This window comes from Lissotriton helveticus, chromosome 4_1 (assembly GCF_964261635.1).
Source record: "Lissotriton helveticus chromosome 4_1, aLisHel1.1, whole genome shotgun sequence".
NCBI lineage: Eukaryota > Metazoa > Chordata > Amphibia > Caudata > Salamandridae > Lissotriton > Lissotriton helveticus.
In genome coordinates, this window is record NC_136063.1 from 1,493,330,651 (window position 1) to 1,493,343,997 (window position 13,347).

General features: G+C 45.1%; 1 protein-coding gene across 1 annotated transcript in view; it reads right to left on the bottom strand.

Annotated features, from left to right (window-relative positions):
* Window positions 1-13,347, bottom strand: part of BMP6 (bone morphogenetic protein 6) — a 519,633-nt gene that overhangs the window by 418,548 nt on the left and 87,738 nt on the right. The window lies entirely within an intron of this gene.

Consider the following 13,347-nt stretch of genomic DNA (forward strand, 5'->3'; position numbering starts at 1 on the left):
CTAGGGGAAATGGAAAAGAAATGAGAATAACACACAGGACTGACCAAACCCGCTGAAATGAAATTGTAGATTAACAGCTGAAACTGCAGGAAATAGATGCAGGCCGGAACAGACCACAGGAGCACAGGATACAAAGTCAGCACTTTGACATTAAGACACTATCACAGGAAAGAAGCAGGTGAACTCAGCAGATAGCACTGCCATGTTTCCACGGAAAATAATGGAGCCCATTTTCCCCGTGCAAGGTTTTTAATACGCTGATGGACCTTTGCAAGATTTTTCTGCTATATTTATTGTAAATTCGAATGTGTATAAGGTTGATAAACAGAGCTTGCTAACAGGTCCTCGATTTAAGGCCTTATTTTGAGTTTAGTGAACCTAGCGTACTCTATCAATACATGGCAGATATCCCAATTGCTGTACTTATAGCAGGCACCCAACTAGAGCCAAATTTCGGGGGGGCTGAAAAAGATTTGGGGGTGGCTAATTCTTCCAGCCGTAACCAGAGTGGCTGTAAGAAGAGGTGAACACATAACAAAGTCCTCATTTACATTTAAATGGTCTTTTAGAGACCTGTGAAGTACTCGGGTGCTGCTGCAATTAGACGTCGCCAGCCCGCGAAGCTGTGTCAGCCCGGGCTGACACACACGACGGGAGGGGGGGCTTAAGCCCGGTGAGCCCAATGGGTGTTGCGCGTCTGACTTATAGTGCTGTTGATTGTAATGCACTTGTGATGTGGTGGGCAGGGAGCTGCCGAAGTCGGATGGGACTAGCAGCAGTGCAAGCAGTGGCAGCTCCTCGGCAATGGCGGAGGAGCGTCGCTCTACTGCCTCGCTCAGAACCAGCAAATGTAAAATAAAATGATGTTCTTTCATCATTTTATTTTGCATTTGCCGGCTCTTAGTCAGCAGTGTGGGGGGGTGGGGGGGGTGGGGCCGAGGCATGGGAGGGGGGAGAAGGAGTGCTAGTACACTTCACTCCCTAAGTGCTCGAGTGTTTTTGGCCAGCTGTCTCAGGCCGACCAAAACACACATGCGCACTTAGGATTTCTCCAGCCCAGCTGCATTGATCAGCCGGGCTGGAGAAATCCTACAGACCCCATGGTCTGAGCAGGGCATCTTTCCTGCCTGCTCAGACCATTCCCTGCACTGCTCTGCAGCATGGGGGATTGGACATGGAGTCTGTCCCAGGGACTGCTGTGACCCAGGAAGACCAGGAGAGGTGGCACAATGAGGTGCAATGCTGGAGGCGGCAAAATGTAGGTTCATTTTTAATTTTTAATATTGTACCCCCCTCGCCCGCCCCCCGCATGACCCCTCCTGTGCGACACCCATCTGTCTCATCACCCTTTGTTAATGGCGGCCGCCGCTGAGTGCCAGAGGGTTAGTTTGACACATCAGTGTATGGCTGTTTTGTGGGCTGATTCTGTGGCCTTTTGATGGACCTGAGGGTTGGCTTTTATTGTTGATTTTCTGATAAAACCGCAAATATTGCCTGCAGCACGCACAAATGCACAGTCTACCATACCTTGCAATACACCTATACAGTGTGTCTCCACAAGTATAAAATTACCCTGATTTGTAAATGTAGGTCAATTTTTTTAGCTATCTGGTTAGTTAATTGGGACACTTTTAATATGTGTTCGGCCCTATTTTCTGTCCCAGTCCGACCCTGACTGCAGAGCTCTCAACAAGGTACTGATCATGATCTTCCAAGCTGAAAATGACTCCTCCCCTAATCTCCTCGCCACAGTTTGCCAATGCTTGTTAACCTTATCATGTTGATTGCAATATTTTGACATCCAAGACGAAAAAACTTCTGTTCTGATATCACGTCCAAAAACTGTGCTTTATCATCCATCAACACAAGATCTCCCCATGTCTAATCTACGCAGTTTGCCAATGCTTGTTAATCTTATCTTGTCGATTGCAATTTTTTGACATCCAAGATGAAAATACTTTTAGAATCACGTCCAAATACTCCCCCTTCATTTCAATCAGCACACGAGCTCTCATTTCGCTCTCACTTTACTCTCTTTCTCGCTTCATCTTTCTTTCCATTGCTCCTTCTCTCTGACACTTTTTTCCCCTCTCATTCTACCTCCCATTTTCAATTGTCTGGTTCATGTGCAACCCCTTCAGGCTTTGTACAGCAAAGGGATCCCAACTCCCCCAGGGTGCGTCAAAATATGACGTGCCTATTAATGATGAGAAGGCGAGTTTTATAATGTGTACGAAAATGTCTCGGAAATAAATAATCACATGGAACTGCGCCTGATTGAGGTGAGATTACAAAAATTATGGATGTACATTGTAAAAAACATGAGTAAAATTGTCGTTCTTTATATTTTTATATTTTAGCCGAGAATGCATTTTTAGTCACCGCACCAGGAGGCGAGAGATAAGACTAGAATTAAATTTGACTTCAGCTACGAAATGAAAAGCAGGAAATGCCCTAATTGACGCGAGGGGTCAGTGAGCAGTAGAAACGGAGCGGAAGGAACGGAGAGTACTCTGACCTGCACGAGCGCACTGTCAAAGGGCGTCTGGCAACAAGTCCCAATGGCTAAAGGTCTGCGAGGGACGACATGGCGGCATTCCCCGGATATGCCGGCATTTCCTTAGCAGTGGGAATGGCTGAGTCAGCTAAGGCCTGACTCAAAGTGTGAGATTCCTCATGCGGGCCCAGGCAGAGGGCAGTAGCGGCTGCTATCTGACAAAAGTAGTGGGCATCGCGGGCTGGACGAGAGAGGGGGGCAATAACAATAAATAAAAGCACTTACCTGCCGCTCCCCACCTTCTGCAAATAGTGCACAGGCTCCGAGACTCCCCTACGGCCAATCCTGACGCTGTTCTCATACTGGTAATACCATTAGCCAGCATGACTGGATTGGCCTGAGAGGGCTGGTTTTAAGCTCCCACGGGGACTGGGAGCCTGGGCTTGCTGTTTTCTCTCCACCCGGCAACACAGCTCTGGTTGGAGAGATCAAACTGACATGCGCACTTATATCAGTACCCACCACTCCTTCTTCAGTGCTCTCGTCATGATGGCCCTGCCCCAAAGACTCGGCTCCTAAAGAAAAATAAAGTTATAATAAAATTGTTTTATTATCGTTTTATTTTTCAGGTTTGTAGCTGCTGGCATGGGGCTACGCTCCTACGCCATAATGGAGGAGCCGCCGCTGGTAGAGGAAAACAATGTCTTGATTCGTAGTGCCTTTTAGTCAAATAATTGTTCCTGGTTTGCACGACGTCCTAATTACTGTCCCTCTAGCTGAGTGCTTTAAAGGGAAAAAAATAAGAGCAGGTACTCACCAAAAGGAGCAGTGGACTGGGAATGGAGTTTGAGGCAGGCTTAAGGGCCATGCTAGGGGCGGGACAGGATTAGGTTTTTGGCCTTTATAACTTTGTATGCAAGAAATCTGCATGTATTGTAAGAATGTCTGATGTTTCGGTACATGAGTTATTACACTAAAAACCATTTAAATGGCACCTGATAATAAGTGTTTAATAGTAACCAAAGGAACAAGGCCAGTCACTCTTTAGGGCGCAGGACCTAGTTTATATGTCAGAGAAAAAATCGGTCCAGTGGTCAAAAAAGTCATGGGTTAACGATGGCTGGTTCCCGTATTTGGGACATACTGCCCAACCAAGTGCTGAGATATGAAATTCTTAGAACCCGGGTTGAGGATAATCCTTGGAAGATAGATGGAAAATTAAAGTCTGCACTGATTGGCCCAGAAGGTAACTGTAACTGTGGGTGTGGCCTAAGACATAATATGCTGTACATTTTACTTGATTGCTTATTTGTACACGATATAAGGAAATTGTTTTTACGTCCTATATTCCTATCACATAAGATAACTTAGTGGAGTAGTGTGGCTCACTGGTTAGAGGCGGCAGACCCGGGAGCAGAAGTCGGCCCGGGACCAGGGTTCAATTCCCAACGCGGCAGGGTCGTGGACTTGGGTCAGCGGACTCGATAATTCTCGCTTCGGTGCTTACTCTAATCAGGTGTTCCACTCGGCAACTCTGGGCATTAGCTTGCCTAATCTCCACAACGGCCCCATCAATTCCAGGGATGCCTGGCTCCACCTTGGGGACTCCCAGCAGGGACCATCCCACAGGGAAAGCCAGGACGGGTTCCCCAGAGTTATACAGCGCCAGGAAACCTATGGAAGGGTAGCAGTGCGCTTTACAAGCTCAAATACATTTACACAACCTCACGTGCCCAGGCGATCTCCCTACTTACCGATATGCCCACGTTAGAAATTGGATTGGGTACATTTTTGAAGGGTTTAAAAGAATTTGGAAGGGAGATTTCGAAGGAGGGGCACTGATTTTTAAGTTGTCTTAAAGTTTTTATAAAATGCAAATTTTCAATTTTATCCTTTTAGCGATTTTGAGATGTCTGTAAAAATAGGGTGCATTGTATGTTGCGTTTCTGAGGGCGCCACCCTCTTTTAACTTTTTATTAACAAGTATTGAATTTTATCTATTTAAGATGTAGTAGAATGTTTTCTGTTCATACTCTTTTTGATCCTGATTGTGTGTGTTCTGTACTGTTTAAAAGACCAAGGTCTAAATAAACAAGTTTTTCTCTCTCAAAACCAAAGTGTGAGAATAACATAATATTGAGGAAAAATAGCAAAGTTCCAAATGTATGCCTTGTAGTTTGCATGCATTTCCTTGATGCATAATCATAAGTCACTAGCTATTGGAGAAGTATTTTAACTTGATTTGCATGTAACACAAGGCAACACAAACAATAAGCTACTGAGCTATCTACATAAAAATCAAATCTGCGATCTGAATGTTTCATGCTGTGCTTTTCAGAAGGCACATTGGACCTCCATGCAATTTTATGCTGAGTTAAACCTTTTATGAGAATGCATACTGAACTTTCCATCAAGTGCATTAACTACCCGAGTTATTAAAGTGCCATTGTTTGTACACTGGACTAGATTATATTTGATATGCAGCCTGTTGTGATCAGTCAAGTAAGCCACAGTAGAGTTTATATCAAATGCGTCTTGTTATCAAATTCTTTCTTGTAAAACGTTTAAAAAATAAACATTATTTCTTTGAGGAAATTGGTAGAGGGGGCAGGTGTTTTCTTTCACAAAAACACATTTTATTTAAGTTGCTGATGGGTGAAGATTTTCAGGCATTTAAAACAATGGGCATGATAAAAAGCTGTACTGCCCGGAACAATGCGGCTAACAGACCCGTCCATTAGGTTGTACAATCACTTTTTAACCCGACTGGGAAAGATGCAAGGTTAAAGGAAAACACCACTCAAACACCATTCACAGAGGCACAGTAGATTGCTGTACCCTGGAGACACCAGCAGCTGTTCAGGCACTCTTGCACCAGCTCAGCCCAGGTTGCCTCCATGTTTGAAAAGCGTGCTGAAAAGGACGTGCTGCCGGGTAGAGCTGATGAGCAGCACCACCTGCATCTAAACGAAGCCCCCTATGAGTACCAGTACTCTCCTTGTCCGAGGAACCGTTCCGGTACTCAAGAGGAGAAAATAAAAAAGTGCTGGCACTCCGGACTGGTGAGTACTGGCCCATTTAAAGCACGGCTCTACTTTAAAATAGCGAGGAGAAATGCCTCATCTTCCCAATCCATCCCTGACCTACACACTCCAAGCTTACATTGGCATAACGTCTGCTTAAGCTTGTTATATGTGGAGTTTCCAACACTCTGGTAATTTCAGTCACATGTTCGCCCGTGTTGATTTACAAATATGCATTTTTTAAGCGATCATTTCATTACTCTGCATCACCTAATGACAGGAAACACCACCATGTTGGTAAGGAACTGTGGCAGGCCTACAGAGCCCATCAGAACCAGAATACTCATCCTCACCATTGAATTGTAGCCATTCATGTAAACTTAAAGTTATAGCACCATGATTTGGGGTGTTATGTTATTTATAACCGAGAAGTCGTTTCCACGTTTGGAGTCCGCGTCTGCTGCGGTGACGACGATGCGTTCGAGACGCAGCCCTCAAGGCAATCTTTTGTTCATAATACCAGGCAAATCTGTTGTTTTAGTCCTGATGATGATCCCTATTATTTTTGAGCTTGGGATCGAAACGCCGTCGACATACTGATTAGTGCCACTAATTTCTATTCTACATATGATTAATGTGGTTACAATGTGGGTTAGCTTGCTTCATTGTATGACCAAATCAAGCTCCCATTGCTCAAACTGTTGCCTTTGTCCTTTTGTATTGTATGCTTAATGTTTACTGTCCCTTTGTTTCCTAAATATCGGGTGCAGGACTGTGTCCCGTTATATTGTTTGTGTTCTTATTGTAACAAAATTTCTCTTATTTTGAAAATTAAAATTCTTTGTCCGGCTGGGCATTGAAACACTATAGTACCCATTAAGGCCTATATTGTATCTGTTTTCTTTTATACATGTTCTACTAAGGACCATAAACAATGGTAAGTAGTGGCCGGGCTCCAATCCCCTGTGTGTTCACGGCAAGCCACAATAAACCTCACAATAGACAGATCGTGTGCTGTATAATAGGCTCTACCTAATACCTAATAATATAACATAAATATAACATAACAGTACGGAAATGATTCTTTTTGTATGGTCACCCCCAAAGTTTTGTACTGATGCTTCTGGTTTTTATAATCAGAGTGTGCACTGAGGCCTGCTAACTAGACCTCACAGGCTGTTCCTTAAATGTGTATGTTTGATTGGCTCTGGCCCGGCTCCAGGATTCTTGATTTGGGTGACCTATAAAGAAGCATGGAGGGCAAAGGAGTTTAATGACCGGGAAGTCAAAAATCAACAACTGGTTGTGAAAAGTCAGCTGTATGCGACAATAGCAACATCTGTCCAGTATTACCATTTCTAAGAAGCTAAAGTTGCAAATCTTTCATAAAGTTAGGTCTAATGGATAAGACCATTGGCTGTGCCCTGTATTCAGTGCCCAATATGTATTGTGTGCACGGGTACTGTATAGTGGGCAAGTACTCCTTGCTGAAGTACCGAATAGTAACACCTGTAGGCCATGCACAATGTGTACTGGCAGAAAAGTACCTCTGTTTAGTGCCTGATAGGCACAGCAATGACCAGAGATTATCACAGGGAGAACTGTTTTGGACTTAGGGCATGTCTGAAATTCATTAGATGTGAATTTTGATGATGCTGTGCTGGCATAGCCAACCATAAATATAAGGCAATGTTTTTAGGTTCTTGATCATAATTAAAATCGAATTTCAGCAGGGGTTTAAAAACCCATGTTTCACAGGAATAATGTCACATCTAAGTGATTTTAAAATGTTATAATTTGTAAAATTGCATTATCTATATAAATTATAGGTTTCAAGATATGAGAGAGCAGAACAATAGTATATTAAAATGTATTGTATGTTGTGCTGTTTTCAATACACATTTCCCCATTTTACAAACATGCTATTAAAAAGACGCATAACACATAATATGTTCCGAAGTTATGGTGATCCTCACCAATCACTCTGTCTCATGTTTGTTGTTTGATTAACTTGTCACAAGCACCCCACATTGGCAATAAGGAATTGTGGTTGCACAAATTATAAACTTCACCCATTAAGGTTTGCATTGGCCCTGTTTTCTATTTCCTACAGTTTGAGGTTCCACCAGACTTCCAATTCCAGGAATATTAATTTTCCTGCTGTCTCTCAGTACCTGAAGCCCTGAGTGACAGTGGGGAAAAGCAATAGCTGCTGCCAGAACAGCCTCATTCCTCACTTTCCAAGGTGCTGGAAGTTCCGTCATGGCGCTTCCAACATCAAGGCAGGAGACATATTTCGAGTACTGGCAGCCAGCTAGACGCGGTTGGCACACTGCAGGCTTCAGGAGGGAGCTGGCACCGGCAAAGCAGCAGCTGCTATACAAGCTTCTGTTCCGCAGTTTATTTATATTTCAAGACTTCACCAGATTCACACTTTTTAAGTGAGCACTTTTCAAAGTGCTTTAAAAAAATATGTGGAAAGTGTGCTACTAAATAAAGACAGATGGAATACATATTCTGATTTGATATCTCTGTATGGTGCACTAGTCTATATAGTCATGCCATTCGATTTATACAAAGTTTTAAGGATGAGGTAAATCTAGAGGGTGAGCAGTCTACAGCACTTCAGAATATATCTCAGAGGTACTAAAACACACCAGTTAGGTTGATTTTGAAAGCACACATAATAGTGCTAAACAAAATCATTCTCTAATCCAGAATGATCATCGATGTTGCACTACATCACTTCTTGCATTTTTCGGGAAGAGTATAGTGCTATGATTTTTTAATTTTAAATATAAATGCATTTTAATGCATGTGTTGTAGGACTTTTTGGGATCTGTTCTATTTTGTGTTTTGTAGTGTATATTTATTATTTTAACTTTAGCTTCCTTTGAAACCTTTGTTTTGCACAACATATATAGTAATCTTTTTATGTAGTGATTGCTAAATCACATTGTATTGTTTTCTAGCAATGCAAAAAGCAAGTGTTCTTATTAGTCAGTTCAGTGATACCAATTTTATCAGTCTCAGAACGATGAAATGCAGTAATGCACATACTGGAACCGAGGGCAGTGTCCTGCAAGTTACATATAGAACCCAGAAGAAGGCATATTACTGGTACATATGCCCATGTACATCATACTAATTTTAGAACAATTATCCATAGAATGTTTTTACTTAACTCATTGTCGTTGTACAATATGCCTTTTGTTATTTTATTTTTCATTTATTGCTGACATTTAATAAAATTAACCACTATTAACTTATACTATAATTGTATGCACCTTTATTTATTGTTTTTTTGGGGAAGGCAAAATATTTCTCGGGTTGTAGCACTCATTTCATAGTCTTGACTTTTAACTACTGTCTAATTAGATCTTGTATTCACTTTCTTGCTGTATAGGTATTGCACCAACATACCGCTTGCCAAATGTGGATGGGATGGATGTGATAACATCAGCTTACATCACTGCTGACTCCACATCTATCCTCAGCAGGCTTTTCTGAAGGATATTTAAGGTCCCTTCTAAAACAAGCATTTGCAATGCAATAGGGTCTCGCAGTAACGCAAGTTTAAGCTATTGGCATTGTAAATGACAATGCCTTTTATTTATGAAATAAAAACAACAATAAAAGGCATTGTTATTTGCAATGTCAATAGCTCAAAACTCGCGTAACTGCGAGACCTATTGCATTGCAAATGCTTGTCCATTCCTGCAGTGGATCTATCTCGCCCTTGCCTCGCTGCTGTATGTGAGGCGTGAATGGTGCGAGGTGGGGATGGGGAGAGGCTGTGGAAATAAAATGGGGCACACACCTGGTGGACAGGTATCAAGGAGGCATCGCTCTTGACAAATATTGCTTTTCTGCCACCGTGCAGCCTACCTCAAAAAGCATGTGTGACGCGTCACTATTGTATTGTATTGTATTGTATTGTAATTGCATTTATATATTGGTTGGCAGCATTATTTCTGAACTCCTGAGGCGGAAGCCGGGAGCACCGAGAGCGCTGTTTTTAAAATTGTTTATTTTATTTTATTTTCTGTTGTTTGTTTTTAAATACCTGTCACTGGCCATATCCCTCCTCACTGCCCTCCCTCCCTCTGCACAGTCCCTTCCTTCCGCTCAGCCGATTAGGTGCTGTAGCGGGGAACGGCGAGGACAGCGGCCATCTTGAGGGTAGACTGGGGTTGCCGGTGCAGTTGCACGGCCACTTCCCCCTCCTGCTAGCATATTATGAACCCTCCTACCCGGCCGCGCAGCGGGCGAGCCGATGGCGCGCCCAAGGCGCGCCCAAGGCAATCCCGTCTGCGCCCATCCGCGACCGACCGGGACCCGGGCCCAGTCACTATGCCCGTCCCCTGACCTATTCTCCCCTCGAACTCCTTGCCCACCAGGGCGTTTGGTCCCTCAGCATCCCTACTCTAGAACGCTTAGGGAAGTTTGGCATATTAGTGCCCGCCCATTCTTCTCTCTCCCACTCCTGCCACAAGCCCCAGCCTTTTCTGCCCTCTACTGCTCTTTCTGAGCCTCCACCTCAGTCTGCCTCATGCCCCCCTGCTATGGCCATAGCCTACCTTCTCAACACCCGTTCGGTAGTGAAGCATCAACTAGAATTATTCAATCTGCTTGATACTGTCAAACCCGATCTCCTGTTTCTTACTGAAACATGGTTTGCCTCAGACTCACTGCCTGACCTCCTAGCCGCCCTCCCCAACTCCTATTAGGCTCTCCGAGTTGACCGCTCCGATGGGAGGGCCGGTGGAGGCGTGGCCATGATTGCTCGCTCCAACCTTCAATTTCAACTTGTCTCTTACCCTCCCATTATGGCAGCCAATTTCTTAGTTGTTCGCTCTGTTAATCTTGCGGTCCCCTTCACTTGCGCGCTTTTCTATCATCCACCCCAAGCCATGCCCCACTTTATTCCAGCTCTTCAGGAGCTGCTGGCCACTTTGGTGGTCAACAACTCCTCCGTTCTGCTGCTAGGCGATTTTAACTACTGGCCATGCGACCCTAAGGAGGATCAGACCTCTAAAGATTTCTCTGAAACTTTAAAATCTATGAATTTCTCCTCTCATATCTGCTCCCCCGCTCATACTCACGGCCATACCTTGGATCAGGTTTGGTCAGATAACTTATCTATTCTTTCCCACACTGTTCTCCCTTGTCCCTGGTCCGATCACTTTCTAGTTTCTTTTTCCCTTGACCTTGGGGCTACCAACAAGCCCCTTATGCCCAAGAATGTCTGGGCTCGAAATTGGAATCATATAGACCTGGGTGCTTTCTGTTCTTCCTTGGCAGTCTCGCCCCCTTGTATGGTCGATGTCCCACTTGACCTCCAGGCGGCCACCATCAACAGCTGGCTCTCTGCCTCTTGTGATTCCATTGCCCCTCTCAAACTTGTTAGGAAATGCCGCTCCCACGAGGCTAATAGGTGGTTCACCAATGATCAAAAAACCCTTAAACTAACACTCAGACAAGCGGAACGGCGTTGGAGGGGCACCTATTGTTCTACTCTTAAAGCTCAATATCTGGTCCTTCTCCGCGAATATAAAAGAGCCATTGTGCGAGTTAAAACTGAATACTTCTCCCAGAAAATTCTCCTCGCGGCAAACAAGCCCAAGGAGATCTTTTCTATTGCACATAGTCTAGCTGCATCCGACAGAGTCAACCCTAAGCCCGCTTCCTCTCAATCTCTCTGCAATTCCCTCAATTGTTAATTCATTAAGAAGATTGCTATCATTAAGAGCAACATTCCTTTGCCTTCTCTCCTTTTCCATTGCCCCCCACGTCCACCTGTCTTGATTATTTTCCCCCGATCAACAAGGAGGCCTTTCTTACTCTGCTTAAAAAGGTTAAATCAGGTTCCCCATCCGATTGCGGTCCGGCTCATATTTTGAGGGAAGCATTTTCTAGCTGCCCGACCCTCCTTTAACCTTTCTTAATACCTCTATCACCCAGGGAATGGTCCCAGCCCCCCTTAAAGCAGCTTCAGTTATCCCCATACTGAAAAAACCAGGGGCTGATCTATCACTATTGGCTAACTTCAGGCCAATCTCCTTGCTCCCTTTCCTGGGTAAGATTCTCGAGAGCCACGTGACCACCTGTCTCTCTGCTTTTATCGAGGACAACCATCTTCTGGCCTCCCACCAAGCCGGTTTTTGTCCAGTCCACTCGACGGAATCCGTGGTCCTCTCTGTCCTAGACGAGCTTAGGAGAAGTGCCGACACCAACATCCCTCAGGCCCTGATCCTCCTCGATTTGTCCGCTGCCTTCGACACGGTCGATCATTCCATCCTACTCGGCCGTGTCAAGACAGCGGGCATTCGAGGGACTGCCTTAGCCTGGCTTGCCTCCTTTTTGCAGGGCCGGACGCAGGCAGTCCAACTTGACGGCTTTACTGCCCCTTCCTGCTCGGTTTCCTGTGGGGTTCCTCAGGGGTCTTCCCTCTCTTCCCTTCTATTTAACATTTACATCCATCCCCTCATAGCTTCTTTGCAAAACATGGAGGTCAGCGTTTTCAATTATGCCGACGACCTCCAGCTTGTCTTTAATCTCTCCTCTTCCCCTGACTCCATTCTTAAGTTCCAGACTACTCTCCTTTTTATTTACGACTGGATGAATTATAACCATCTAAAACTTAATCCGGACAAGACGGAGCTGGTCCTCACTTGTGGCCCTACCAACCCTTGGAATCCCTCTTTTTGGCCACCCGCCCTTGGTCCTCCACCGGTGCCTTCCACCTCTGTCAAAGCCCTGGGCATTAAAATCAGTCCTGACCTTTCCATGCGCCCCCAGATTAGCTCCGTCGTTTCCTCCTGTTTTCTGTCCCTCAGAGTCATTCGAAAGATTTCCCGCTTCTTTTCCCATGATGCCCTTAAACTTATCATCCTGGCTATGATGCCTCTGGGTATCAAGATCATCAGCTATGCTGATGATACCCAGTTGGTGGTAGGTCTCCCACAGTTGGATCACCATCCCGACCGGCTGCACATGTGCTTGGATAAGATCTTCACGTGGATGTGTAGCTCAGCTCTCAAGCTCAACGGTTCCAAGACGGAATTGATGCTGCTGGGGAATTCTTCTCCTTCTTTATCTCCTAGCAGCTGGCCCAGTTGTCTGGGACCTGTACCCACCCCCAAGCAGGAGATCAAGAGCCTGGGGGTGTGGCTTGAGCAAGACCTTTCCTTTAAAACACACGCGAAAAAGATCTCAGGCGTGTGTTTTGGCCTGCTCCGCTCAGCCCGGAAGATTCTACCTCTCCTTCCGGCGGCCTCTAGGAGGTTACTCATTCAGGGGCTTATCATCTCGCGGCTGGACTTCAGTAATGTCCTGTTCCTGGGTGCCCCGGAATCTACACTAAATAAACTGCAACAAGTGCAGAATGCGGCCGCCAGGCTCCTGATGGATCTTCCTAGGCGTCAGTCGGCTCGCCCTGCACTGAAGGCGTTACATTGGCTTCCCGTCAGAGAGAGGGTGAAATTCAAGGCACTCTGTGTAGCCCACAAAATTCTACAGGGGAAAGGTCCACCTATCCTTGGGGACATGGTCCAATCCTATAAGGCCTCCCGTTCTCTCCGCTCTGACAAGCAACATCTGTTGCAGGTTATGAGGGTGAGGAAGGCAAGAACTGGCGGAAGACGATTTTCTATAAATGTGGCCACTTTGTGGAACTCTCTCCCCCTGTACCTGCGCTCGGAAGCGAGCTTTTTACGGTTTCGTAAACTTTTAAAAACTTTTTTGTTTCCTGCTTAACCCTTCTGTTTGGTGTGGCGATATCTTGTTCTGGATGAGCGCGGGGATGCCTAATGGTAACCAGGCGCT